At 44.0% G+C, this 14,376-nt stretch overlaps 1 protein-coding gene across 2 annotated transcripts in view; it reads right to left on the bottom strand.

Annotated features, from left to right (window-relative positions):
• Positions 1–11,975, bottom strand: part of LOC149983189 (uncharacterized) — a 131,570-nt gene extending 119,595 nt beyond the window's left edge. For both annotated transcript variants that reach the window (XR_016495916.1, XM_090234079.1), the window contains exon 1: positions 11,508–11,975. The gene's annotated coding sequence lies outside the window, so the exon portion shown is untranslated. The remainder of the gene's footprint in view (positions 1–11,507) is intronic.
• Between the last annotated feature and the right edge of the window lie 2,401 nt (positions 11,976–14,376).

The raw sequence follows: 14,376 nt of genomic DNA, 5'->3' as shown, positions 1-14,376 counted from the left end.
CCTTTTGAAAGGAATTCAGAGTTAAGGAGTAGCGATTCCAATATGTGCAGGTAATTGCTATACTGTACAGAATTTTTACGGTGTGTAGAGTATGGCCCATCTCTCCAGCATATAAATACAGTAATGTGTTACAGTAACTGCAGTACACAATCTTTCATTCCAGTATAGTAGTACACTACTGTTTTTGTAGTACAGTAAAAACATGTTTGTTTTTTCTTCTGTAGAGAATCTTTGAACTGGATGCCATGGCTGACCCACAGGAGTACATCTTCATTGATGGGGCAGGGTTCAACCTAACAATAAAGCGCAAAAGGGGGCGCAACATCATTGGTCACCGTGCAATCGTACAAGTTCCTGGCCAGAGGGGAGGCAACATCACCCTATGTGCAGCCATCATCAGTCCTGGCATCCTCCACTGCCATGTCAAAGTAGGTCCATACAACACGGCACAACTCCTTTAATTTCTAGATCAGCTGCATAATAACATTATTCAACAGGAAGGGGAGCAGGGCAACCAGAGCAATCCCAATTTGTTGTCATTTGGGATAACATGAGATTCCATCGGGCTGCTCTGGTTTGCGCCTGGTTCAATGACCACCCCAGGTTCACCGTTATTTTTTTTGCCAGCATATTCCCCATTTATGAATCCGATTGAGGAATTTTTCTCAGCATGGCGGTGGAGTGTATGACCGTAACCCCTACGCACAGCAAAACCTCCTGGAGGCAATGGTGGACGCTTGTGGAGTCTATCCAGGATTTTCTAAGCATTTTTCTCACGCTGTCTGGGCAGACCAAACATAATGTGTGACGTTTATGAGATATTATGGCCTGACCCAGACCTGAGATAAGATGATGAGAATGCTGATGCTGAGTAACTTGTACATTTGCTGGATTTGGAAATAAAGCTTTTGGAAATTGGGTATTTTACTGTGAATGGACTCTTCCTTACATGTTTTGTCAGTGTGACATTTCAAAGGTCAGGTTTTTGACCAAAACAGCATATACAGTAGTATTCCCTTATACACTAGTGTAAGCGGTAATTTTTACAGTACTGTTTTGAAGTTCTCTTGCCTGGTTATCTGGATTGTCCCTGCTGTGATTTTACAAAGTTCAAAATTCTTAATCTGAAAACCTATTCTAAACATTTCGGCAGCAGTGTTTCAAAATATTCCCTTTAGTGTGTAGCAAATAGTCACGTAGTCTGTGTTTTTGACAGCTTTTGTGTTGTCTGAGTGCATAGTTTAAATGGGGACCCAGAAGTTAGATGCTTGTACTGTTGGGTGTGAGTTTTTAAAAATGTGTGTGAAGATTTGAGAAAATGGCAAGTTGTTCCAGGAATTGTGTCTAAGCAATTGAGAAACTGTAATTCTGCATTGTTGGGAAAGGGCTTGTAAGTAAGCATTTCACAGTAGAGCCTATACCTGTTGCATTCGGTGCATGTGTCAAATACATATTGATTTGGTTTGATCTGACACAAATCAGTGATTTGGCGCAGTTAGGGTTGCAATTTTTACAAAAATCGTGCTTTGAAGATTCCCAGAATCAGGAGCGAATAAGGAGGAAATCCTGAATCCAAACCTTGTAATTTTTGAAAAGTTACTGGAATTTTGCAGCCCTAGGAGCAGATATGTGAAATTACAATTCTGTCTGTTGGAATGGGAAGAATGTGAGTATGAGCATGCATTTGTGTGTCATTTGTCAGTCTTAACTGACTTGCCTAGTTAAATAAAGGTAAAAAATAATAATGTGCATCTGTCCTTGTCCTTAGAACTTTGACTCACACATTCGTGGAGAGATGATGGCAGCAAGGCAGATCAGCCAGTCTCTGAGCACGGTCAAACTGAGACCGACAGAACATCTTTTGGGTTAAAACGTCAAATATTTTCTGGATGTTCAGATGGCCACCTGCTTATCATCTTACACCAACCAGCACTTCTATAGTAAACACACACTGATGCTCACACACATTCTCAAATTCTTATTTTCAACAACGGCTTAGGAACTCTTATTCACTACAGAAGTAGGGGCAGAACGACAGATTTGTACCTTGTACCTTGTCAGCTCATGGATTTGAACTTGCAACCTTCCGGTTACTAGTCCAACGCTCTAACCACTAGGCTACCCTGCCGCCCCCATATACAGTTGAAGTCGGAAGTTTACATACACATTAGCCAAACACATTTAAACTCAGTTTTCACAATTCCTGACATTTAATCCAAGGCAGGTCAGTTAGGATCACAATTTTTTTTAAGAATGTGAAATGTCAGAATAATAGTAGAGTGATTTTTTCAGCTTTTATTTCTTTCATCACATTCCCAGTGGGTCAGAAGTTTACATACACTCAATTCGTATTTGGTAGCATTGCCTTTAAATTGTTTAAATTAACTTGGGTCAAAAGTTTCGGGTAGCCTTCCACAAGCTTCCCACAATTAGTTGGTTGAATTTTGACCCATTCCTCCTGACAGAGCTGGTGTAACTGAGTCAGGTTTGTAAGCCTACTTGCTCACACACACTTTTTCAGTTCTGCCCACAATTTTCTATAGGATTCAGGTCAGGGTTTTGTGATGGCCACTCCAATACCTTGACTTTGTTGTCCTTAAGCCATTTTGCCACAACTTTGGAAGCATGCTTGGGGTCATTGTCCATTTGGAAGACCCATTGAGATGTTGCTTCAATATATCCACATAATTATCCTGCCTCATGATGCCATCTATTTTTCCTTGCAGAGCGGCCTTTCATGTTATGTCGATATAGGACTCGTTTACCTGTGGATATAGATACTTTGTACCTGTTTCCTCCAGCATCTTCACAAAGTCCTTTGCTTGATTTGTGATTGATTTGCCCTTTTCGCACCAAAGTATGTTCATCTCTAGGAGACAGAACGTGTCCACTTCCTGAGCAGTATGATGGCTGCGTGGTCCCATTATGTTTATACTTGCGTACAATTGTTTGTACAGATGAATGTTTTACCTTCAGGTGTTTGCAAATTGCTCCCAATTTATAGACTTGTGGAGGTCTACAAAAAAATTCTGAGGTCTTGGCTAATTTCTTTTAATTTTCCCATGATGTCAAGCAAAGAGGCACTGAGTTTGAAGGTAGGCCTTGAAATACATCCACAGGTACACCTCCAATTGACTCAAATGATGTGAATTTGAATCAGAAGCTTCTAAAGCCATGATATAATTTTCTGGAATTTTACAAGCTGTTTAAAGGCACTGTCAACTTAGTGTATGACCCACTGGAATTGTGATTCAGTGAATTTTAAGTGAAATAATCTACCAGTAAACAATTGTTGGAAAAATTACTTGTGTCATGTGTAGCTGATGTGAAATTGCTAGCTAGTTAGCGGTGGTGCTCGCTAGTGGCGTTTCAATCGGTGACGTCACTTGCTCTGAGACCTTGAAGTAGTGGTTCCCCTTGCTCTGCAAGGGCCGTGGTTTTTGTGGAGCGATGGGTAACGATGCTTCGAGGGTGACTGTTGACATGTGCAGAGCGTCCCTGGTTCGCGCCCAGGTCTGGGCGAGGGGACGGGCGTAGGGTCTATACTGTTACATTGATGCTGTTGACCCAGATCACTGGTTGCTGCGGAAAGAGGTCAAAAGGGGGGTGACTGTAGCCGATGTGAAATTGCTAGCTAGTTAGCGGTGGTGCGCACTAGTGGCGTTTTAATTGATGACGTCACTTGCTCTGAGACCTTGAAGTAGTGGTTCCCCTTGCTCTGCAAGGGCTGCGGCTTTTGTGGAGCGATGGGTAACGATGCTTCGAGGGTGACTGTTGACGTGTGCAGAGCGTCCCTGGTTCGCGCCCAGGTCGGGGCGAGGGGACGGACGCAAAGTCTATACTGTTACACATGCACAAGAAATTTGCAGAGTGGCTGAAAAACGAGTTTTAATGACTCCAACCTAAGTGTATGTAAACTTCTGACTTCAACTGTACTTCATAAGTAATGTCCAAATAATTCCCCCCTGGAATGTTTTAAAAATATTTAATTATGTCATATAAATTCAGGAAAGAGGGCAACACCTTCCTCTTGATAAGCTTCTATATTCAGTTTATTCTAGAGGAAGGAAGTCTATTTACAGTGCATTTACAGAGATTGGTTACAGCTGCATCCCAGATGGCACCTTTTTCTATATATATTACACTGCTTTCAAACCAGACTACTATGGGCCCAGGTCAAAAGTATTGCACTATATAAAGAATAGTGTACCATGGGATGCATGCCATGGGAATTATCCACCCGGCACAGCCAGAAGAGGACTGGCCACCCCACATAGCCTGGTTCCTCTCTAGGTTTCTTCCTAGGTTTTGGCCTTTCTAGGGAGTTTTTCCTAGCCACCGTGCTTCTACACCTGCATTGCTTGCTGTTTGGGGTTTTAGGCTGGGTTTCTGTACAGCACTTTGAGATATCAGCTGATGTACGAAGGGCTATATAAATACATTTGATTTGATTTGATTTGATGGTCTAATGAATGACCTTGATCTCTATAAACCACATCCTACCACAACCCACCACCGGTACCTGATCACCAGCTGGCTTATACCCGGTGGGTTATTTTTTTCTTCAAATAATAGCAAATTACCAAGCTGGGCTTGCCTGGTGCACTAGAATCAATACAACAGTATCAAAAGGGCAAATCCTGCCGATCTGGCACTCCAGGCAGGCTACAGCAAATGCTACGAGTATACTTGAAAGATGTCAAGTACTATTTGAACCCAGCTACATGGTTCTGGTGCCAGAGGCTGCAGCTATAAGCATAGTAGAATGACCCGTGTTAGATGATAACGGTTGAGTCAAAGACTTTGGCGGGAGATTCATCTAAGGCGGCCATTTTGTTGGATTAGACACAAAGTCCTTGGAACCCCTTGACAATCAATACCTCTCTCTTCTCCCCATGTTCACACCCAGAGACAAAGAGGAGAGAGTGGGGGAAAGAGAGGGGGAGAGGAGAAAGGTTGAGAAATAATAAAAGTTGTGATGGATTGTCTCCGTCTTCCTATCTCTCTCTCTCCGTCACTCCCCCTCTCTCTCCCTATTCCGATCCCTCTCTCTCTCTCTTTCTTACTCCTCCTCTCTCTCCCTATTCCTATCCCTCTATCTCTCCCTCATCCCCCCTCTCTCTCCCTATCCTTCTATCTCTCTCTCACTCCCCCTCTCTCCTTATTCCTATCCCTCTATCTCCCTCCCTTTCTTTCTTTCTCCCTCACTCCCCCTCTCTCTCCCTTTCCTGTCCCTCTACCTCCCTCTCTCTCCCTCTCTCTCTCCCTCTTGTAAAGGCCTGAGAAGGATGGTATTTGCTTGACAGGTTCAGGTGCAATTTGGTTACTGATTAAACAGAAAATCCAGACCGAGCTGAATGAGAATGTAATTGTTGAGTCTGGCAGTGTGGCAGTCATGGTAGGCCTTCCTGTTGCTTGTGTGGAGAAGAGCTTCTCTGACAGTTTGAATCTCTAGTTAATAGTTTAGGTCTGCTCTCTGTCATATGCTGTCTCTTCAAACACCAGGAGATAGCACCGCAAAGAGCTAAAGAGAAAGGGAGTCAGATTGAAGGAGAGATAGATACAGAGTGATAGAGAGAGAGAGAGAGAGAGAGAGAGAGAGAGAGAGCAGACAGACTGAGAGAGGGATATTGAGACTGTGGGAGTATGAAAGAGATAAAAGGAGTGGGAGGATTAGAAACTGAAGGAGAACAAAAGACAGAGAGAAATAATCAGGCCAATTCCCTCTGTTTTCTACCCCAGGAGGAGTCATTTGTGTGTGTGCATGTGTCCGTACGTGCGCGCATGTATGTGTGGGTGTGTTTGTGTGATTAACGATTAATGCAATCTGCATTTTATGGGCTGTTTTACTCTGTGCATTAAGAATGAATAATGAGATGTTTTCCGCCTTTGCCTATAAACCCAGTCCAGAAAAGAACATTACATTATCTCTAAAAAAAGAAAAATATCTCTGATATTTAGATCTCTAAAAAGAACAATAATACAGATTATAATGCGAGCACTGAGACAGTGTTGTTATTGCACTCCATAAGCAGATGTTGGTGTTGTTCTAATGTTTGAGAACAGACAGAAGCAGACGCACACGCACGCACACACACACACACACACATACACACACACACTCGTACTTTCTCCCTATCTAGTTATATTTCTCTCTCTCCCCCTCCCACAAACTTTCTTCTTCGGAAACAAAACTGATCTCTGTCTCTGTGTCATCTGTCTGTGTGAGAGTGAACAACAACAGTCCAAATGTCTCTGCGGGGAGTTCTGCTGGACCAGGACCAGTTCTGTTGTTCTGTCTGTCCGGAACTACTGAAGGAGCCGGTGGCTATTCCCTGTGGACACAGTTACTGTAGAAGCTGTGTTGAGGGCTACTGGGATCAGGATGATCAGGGCATCTACAGCTGTCCTCAGTGCAAGCAGACCTTCACCCCAAGGCCTACTCTGAGGAAAAATAACATGTTGGCTGAAGTGTTGGAGACACTGCAGAAGACAGGACTCCAGGCTGCTCCCCCTGCTCTGCTATGTTGGACCTGGAGATGTGGCGTGTGATTTCTGCACTGGGACCAGAAAGCAGAAAGCCTTCATGTCCTGTCTGGCATGTCTGGTGTCTTACTGTGAGACTCACCTCCAGCCTCACTATGATGTTCCTGGACTAAAGAAACACAAGCTGGTCAAAGCCATCATACAGCTACAGGAGAAGATCAGCTCTCATCATGACAAACTGCCGTACGGATCAACAGTGTATATGTCTATTGTGTGTGATGGATGAACATAATGGCCATATGATACAATGTCAGCTGCAGCAGAGAGGACAGAGAAACAGGTTAGACCAGAACAACTGGTTGATGACTCTGTTAAACAGTAGGAAGGCTGTTTGAATAGGAGAGATCAAGAAACATAGTTATTGAAATGAAATCGACCCATAGCAGAAGAAATATGATTATCATAAATTATCCAAATCGATCAGCTTCTTCTAAAGTCAAACTCCATTATCACTCTTTTGAGTCCAACGTTCAGTCTCTGTGATACATCTCATGTACAGTAAGAACTATAATCAGTCAATCAACTGTGTGCTATGGTGACAAGTGAACTATTGGAAACAAAACTTGATAGCTCAATGAAGAGTGTTCCTCAACAGAGTCAGCTGTGGATGAGTCAGCAGAAGCTCCAGCAGAGAGTCCAGGAGAGAGAGAAGGTGCTGAAGGAGCTCCAACAGGCTGTGGAGTTTCTCAAGGTGAGTATTATTATTGACCAGAGGTGATGCACCATTTCACTTCTCTCCTCCAGCCAACCAGAGAGAGAGAGAGAGAGAGAGGCCACTCTCCAATCCACTATGGAGAACAGTCTGGCTGGGCTACATGTATAGATAGAGAGGGAATAAACTGATTATATCAGGATAAAGTAAGACCCAGATGCAGAATGTGTAGAAGTAATACTGTTAATTATAGCAACAGAAGCAAAGGTACTGGATGGCAGGCAGGCTTAGGGTCAGGACAGGCAGAGTGGTCAGGCGGGTGGGTTCAGGGTCAGGACAGGCAAAGGTCAAAAACCAGGAGGGCGAGAAAAGAGAGGCTGGGGTAAAACAGGAGCTGACAGGACAAATGCTGGTAAGTTTGACAAACAAGACAAACTGGCAACAGAAATCACAGGCAACAGAAACAGGAAACAGAAATCACAGGTATAAGTACACGGGATAATGGGGAAGTAGGGCGACACCTGGAGTGGGTGGAGACAAGCACAAATACAGGTGAAACAGATCAGGGCGTGACAGTACCCCTGTTGAAAGCGGCAACGAATGAGGACACGTCCGGGACCATGGTAGGCCACCAAAAGCGCTGTCGCACAAAGGCCAGGGTCTGACGGGCGCCCAGTTGGCAGGCCAACCTGGAGGAGTCCAGAAGAGCTGAGCGGACGGTGTCGGGAACGAACATCCAGTTGTCAGAATCCCCCCCGGGGATTGGCTCCATTCCTCCAACGCCATCTAAACCGCAGAAGCTCCCAATTCCCCACATCGTAGTTCCTTTCCATGGCATTGACGCGATGGGAGAAGAAGGCGTAGAAATGTATCTGAGGTCAAGGGCAGAATGCTGGGACAGGACAGCCCCCACATGTCTGAAGCATCGGCCTCCACCACGAACTGACAAGATGGGTCCGGATGAACCAAGATGGGAGCTGTGGTGAAGCGATGTTTGAGGTCCCGGCACATCCGGTCAGCAGCTGGGGACCACGTGAACGGAACCTTGGGCGAGGTGAGTGCTGACAGGGGGGAAGCCAGGGTGCTGTAACCCCAGATAAAGCTGCGATAGAAATTGGTGAACCCCAGGAAACGTTGCAGCTGCACCCATGAGATAAGCTGAGGCCAATGCATCACTGCTCTCACCATCCTGGTATCCATCTGGACACTGCCAGCAGAGATGATGTAACCCAGAAAGGGGATGGTGGAGAGATGAAACTATAATTTCTCCTCCTTCACAAACAGCTGATTTTCAAGAAGGCGTTGAAGGACCTGCCGGACATGGAACAGGTGTTCTTGAGGGGAGCGAGAGAAGACGAGGATGTCATCAATGTGAAGGAAGACGAACCGGTTTAACATGTCATGGAGAACAGCATTCACCAGAGCCTGGAACACAGCAGGGGCATTGGTGAGGTCAAAGGGCATGACCAGATACTCGTAGTGAACACTGGCCTTGTTGAAGGCGGTCTTCCACTCGTCCCTCTCTCGTATCTGTACCAGATGGTGGGAATTCTGTAGATCCAGTTTGGAAAACACAGTGGCACCCTAGAGTGGCTCGAAGGCCGAGGAGATGAGTGGTAGCAGGTAACGGTTCTTAACCGTAATGTCGTTGAGTCCCTGGTAGTCAATGCACGGGTGCAGGGTCTTGTCCTTTTTCTCCACAAAGAAGAAGCCTGCACCGGCGGGAGAGGTAGAGGGATGGATAAATCCAGCAGCTAGGGAGTCCCCAAGGTAGGTATCCATAGCCTTGGTCTACTTTAACGACAGAGAGTACAGATGTCCCCGGGGTGGTGTGGTGCTAGGGAAAAGGTAAATCCAGCAGTCATAGGGTCGGTGCAGCAGAAGCAATGTGACCCGGGCCTTGCTGAGCACCTCCCAGAGGTCCTGGTACTCCGTGGGAATGGCAGAGAGGTCCGGGGCACCTTCCCGGGGCAGGTTGTGCTGACTTCAGGCAATGGGCGTGGCAGAACGGGCTCCAGCCCATGATGGCACCAGTTGACCAGTGAATGAGGGGATTGTGTCGTTGAAGCCAGGAGAATCCCAATTGCACGGGAATCAGAGGGGACTTGATGTAAGTGGATGGGAGTGGTGTTGTGGGTGACTCGGCCTATAGAACGCCTGTCCAGGGCTCTAATGTCCACTGGAATGGAGAAGGGCTGAGTGGGGATGTTCAGTTCGGACGCCAGGGTAGCGTACAAAATGAGAACACTGTGCAATTTGGACTGGTCTCCCCACAGCAGAATGGCATGAAAATGGTGCGAGCAGGGGTAGCAGGACATTCTCCATACGGCCCACGATAGTCCTTGCTCCTACCGGTGAGCCTGGCTTCTTTAGAGGACAAGAGGAAACAAAATTACCAAGATTCCCGCAGCCCAGCTCTGCCTAGTGGCATATGCTCAGGAAGCTGTGATTCGGCTGTCTTCGGCAGCCCTCGGGGCAGGTCTGCACCCTCAGGTCCTCTTAGTAACGAGACCGCCGGGAGCTTCTGGGTTGATTCGGAAGCAAGGTGGGATCCCTGGGTGTGCATGCAAATTCAAATTTCCTCTCCCTCTGTCGTTCCTGTAGTCGCCCATCGATTCGGATGGTCAAAGCGATGAGGGAATCGAGATCCGTAGGTAACTCACGAGCAGCAAGCTCATCCTTGACCTCCTCCGAGACGCCGTGCATTAACATATCCAATAGTGCTTCCGGGTTCCAAGCACTCTCCGCTGCCAACGTGCGGGAATTCACCACTTAGTCAGCCACACTGCAGAAGACCTGCCAAAGCTGGATTAGCCTCCGGGCAGCTTCTCTCCTGGAGAACGAGGCGTGAAAAACCTTCTTCACCTCTGCCACGAATCCCTCCAGACTAACGCATATGGCCAGCTGCTGTTCCCATACAGCAGTAGCCCAGGTGAGAGCCCTCCCGGACATCAGCTTGTTGAGCTTTATCAGCTTAATGCCTATCTTTATCTGACTTAGAACTTGTATTGTTCTAATTCCCCTCATTGGTCTCTGCTCTGCTCTTCTCTTGGACTCCTGTCAGTTCACACTGGACCTGAACACAGCACATAAAACGTATAGGGGAACAGTAAGGTGACAACTACAGGCCAAGATCAGCTGTAAACTAATGGCTGATCTTGGCCAGATTCAGTTACTTCTTGCAGGTGATGTGTAAAGAGGATCTGTCTGGACGCGGTTGAGTGGAGTGGGGATACTGTTCGTACCGTCGTATCATATAAAGACACTGTCCTCCTACAGCGTCTCTGACACAATGGCCCTCGTCCAGACAACATTTACCCAGCCCCTCTATCCTGAGTATTGGTTCAGGTAGCTGTGTAAGCTGTGGTAAAGTTCCCTTTAGTACAGAGATGCTTTATTATGCTCCACTTTGCACTTTTTTGAAAATATCTTTCAATCTTGTGCATTCACATTGATATCCTGTGAAATTTTAACATATAATACTCAGTTATAACATGCACATTCCAATGTTATTTTATGAATTAGGAAATAGAAAGTTGAATATGTAGTATCAACTAACAATGTCTAACTCATTGATCTTTGTGATTTAACCCCTCTGGTAAAAAAAAAATCTTGACACTGTCTGTTATGTCTAGCGTTCCCCTAGGGGAACTCACCCCCCCCCCCCCCCCATTCAGCTGAAAAGGTGGCGCAGGAAATTTAAAAAATATTCTTTAGAAATATTTAACTTTCACACATTAACAAGTCCAATACAGCAAAAGAAAGATAAACATCTTGTTAATCTACCCATCATGTCCAATTTTTTAAACGTTTTACAGCGAAAACACAACATATATTTATGTTAGATCACCACCAAATTCAAAAACACACACAAACATTTTTCACAGCCAAGGATAGTCACAAAAGCAGAAATATAGATAAAATGAATCACTAACCTTTGTTTATCTCCATCAGATGACACTCATAGGACATCATGTTATACATGTATTGTGTGTTTTGTTCGATAATATGCATATATATATATATATATATATATAAAATATCAGTTTACATTGGCGCGTTACGTGCAGTAATATTTTGATTACTCCGGTGATTTTGCAGGAATACTCACAATAAACATTGATAAAAGATGCAAGTGTAATTCACAGAATTAAAGATAAATGTATCCTCTATGCAACCGCTGTGTCAGATTTTTTTTTAACTTTACGGAAAAAGGAATAATCTGAGAACGGCACTCAGAACCCAAAGAAATAGCCGCCATTTTGGTGTCAACAGAAACTACAAAAAAACACTATAAATATTCACTTACCTTTGAATATCTTCATCAGAAGGCAGTTCCAGGAATCCCAGTTCGACAATAAATGACTGATTTGTTCAATAAAGTTCCATAAAGCCCATCATTTAGCTACTTGTTGATAGCTTGTTCAGCCCAGCATTCAATCCTCAAAAAGCACGAGCAATTCCTCCAGACAAAAACTCAAAAAGTTCCTTTACAGGTCGTAGAAACAAGTCAAATGATGTATGCAATCCATATTTAGGATGTTTTAAACATTAATCAGCAATAAGGTTCCAACCGGAGAATTTCATTGTCTGAAGAAACGCATTGGAACGGAAGAACACTCTCGTGACCGTACAATGAGAGCAAGGCTTTCTGCCAGACCACTCACTCAAAGAGCTATTATGAGCCCCTCCTTTATAGTAGAATCATACAACCAGAATCTAAAGATGGTGACATATTGTGGAAGCCCTAGGAAGTGCATAAACATCCATATCTAAAATGGACATCAAATGGCACTGTTTTCAAAATCGAGTTCTCACTTCCTGTTTGGATTTCTTCTCAGGTTTTTGTCTGACATATGAGTTCTGTTATACTCACAGACATAATTCAAACAGTTTTAGAAACTTCAGAGTGTTTTCTATCCACAAGTAATAATAATATGCATATACAGTGCCTTGCGGAAGTATTCGGCCCCCTTGAACTTTGCGACCTTTTGCCACATTTCAGGCTTCAAACATAAAGATATAAAACTGTATTTTTTTGTGAAGAATCAACAACAAGTGGGACACAATCATGAAGTGGAACGACATTTATTGGATATTTCAAACTTTTTTAACAATTCAAAAACTGAAAAATTGGGCGTGCAAAATTATTCAGTCCCTTTACTTTCAGTGCAGCAAACTCTCTCCAGAAGTTCAGTGAGGATCTCTGAATGATCCAATGTTGACCTAAATGACTAATGATGATAAATACAATCCACCTGTGTGTAATCAAGTCTCCGTATAAATGCACCTGCACTGTGATAGTCTCAGAGGTCCTTTAAAAGCGCAGAGAGCATCATGAAGAACAAGGAACACACCAGGCAGGTCCGATATACTGTTGTGAAGAAGTTTAAAGCCGGATTTGGATACAAAAAGATTTCCCAAGCTTTAAACATCCCAAGGAGCACTGTGCAAGCGTTAATATTGAAATGGAAGGAGTGTCAGACCACTGCAAATCTACTAAGACCTGCCGTCCCTCTAAACTTTCAGCTCATACAAGGAGAAGACTGATCAGAGATGCAGCCAAGAGGCCCATGATCACTCTGGATGAACTGCAGAGATCTACAGCTGAGGTGGGAGACTCTGTCCATAGGACAACAATCAGTCGTATATTGCACAAATCTGGCCTTTATGGAAGAGTGGCAAGAAGAAAGCCATTTCTTAAAGATATCCATAAAAAGTGTCATTTAAAGTTTGCCACAAGCCACCTGGGAGACACACCAAACATGTGGAAGAAGGTGCTCTGGTCAGATGAAACCAAAATTGAACTTTTTGGCAACAATGCAAAACGTTATGTTTGGCGTAAAAGCAACACAACTGAACACACCATTCCCACTGTCAAACATGGTGGTGGCAGCATCATGGTTTGGGCCTGCTTTTCTTCAGCAGGGACAGGGAAGATGGTTAAAATTGATGGGAAGATGGATGGAGCCAAATACAGGACCATTCTGGAAGAAAACCTGATGGTCTGCAAAAGATCTGAGACTGGGACTGAGATTCTTCTTCCAACAAGACAACAATCCAAAACATAAAGCAAAATCTACAATGGAATGGTTCAAAAATAAACATATCCAGGTGTTAGAATGGCCAAGTCAAAGTCCAGACCTGAATCCAATCGAGAATCTGTGGAAAGAACTGAAAACTGCTGTTCACAAATGCTCTCCATCCAACCTCACTGAGCTCGAGCTGTTTTGCAAGGAGGAATGGGAAAAAATGTCAGTCTCTCGATGTGCAAAACTGATAGAGACATACCCCAAGCGACTTACAGCTGTAATCGCAGCAAAAGGTGGCGCTACAAAGTATTAACTTAAGGGGGCTGAATAATTTTGCACGCCCAATTTTTCAGTTTTTGATTTGTTAAAAAAGTTTGAAATATCCAATAAATGTCGTTCCACTTCATGATTGTGTCCCACTTGTTGTTGATTCTTCACAAAAAAATACAGTTTTATATCTTTATGTTTGAAGCCTGAAATGTGGCAAAAGGTCGCAAAGTTCAAGGGGGCCGAATACTTTCGCAAGGCACTGTATTCCCATCTGGGAAAGAGTAGGAGGCAGTTTACTCTGGGCATGCCTTTCATCCAAAAGTGAAAATGCTTCCCCCTAGCCCCAACAGGTTTTAAGTGTCCTGTAAAATACCCTTAAATCTGTAAAATAGCCTTAAATCTATCTAACTTTTTATAATCCAGTTATGCCACTTTGTTTATTGGTAAACTAAACTGAACATTGTGGGACCCTGTACTGTGGCTGACTGTTGACACATACAATATGTTATTAATAAGGTATTAACCTCTAGTGACTCCCCATCCCGCATGCGGGAGCGTAATCATCGACTGACACTAATTAGCATAACGCAACGGACATAAATATTCCTAGAAAATATTCCTATTCATGAAAATCACAAATGAAATATATTGAGACACAGCTTAGCCTTTTGTTAATCACCCTGTCATTCAAAAGATGCTTTACAGCCAAAGCTAGACAAGCATTTGTGTAAGTTTATCGATAGCCTAGCATAGCATTTTGTCCAGCTAGCAGCTGGTAACTTGGTCACGGAAATCAGAAAAGCAATCAAATGAAATTGTTTACCTTTGATGAGCTTCGGATGTTTTCACTCACAAGACTCCCAGCTAGATAGCAAA

The sequence above is a fragment of the Oncorhynchus mykiss genome, chromosome 5 (genome assembly GCF_057628025.1).
Source record: "Oncorhynchus mykiss isolate SJ-2025 chromosome 5, ASM5762802v1, whole genome shotgun sequence".
Classification (NCBI taxonomy): Eukaryota; Metazoa; Chordata; class Actinopteri; order Salmoniformes; family Salmonidae; genus Oncorhynchus; species Oncorhynchus mykiss.
The sequence above is the reverse complement of the archived record's forward strand: the minus strand, read 5'-3'. Positions and strand labels throughout refer to the sequence as shown.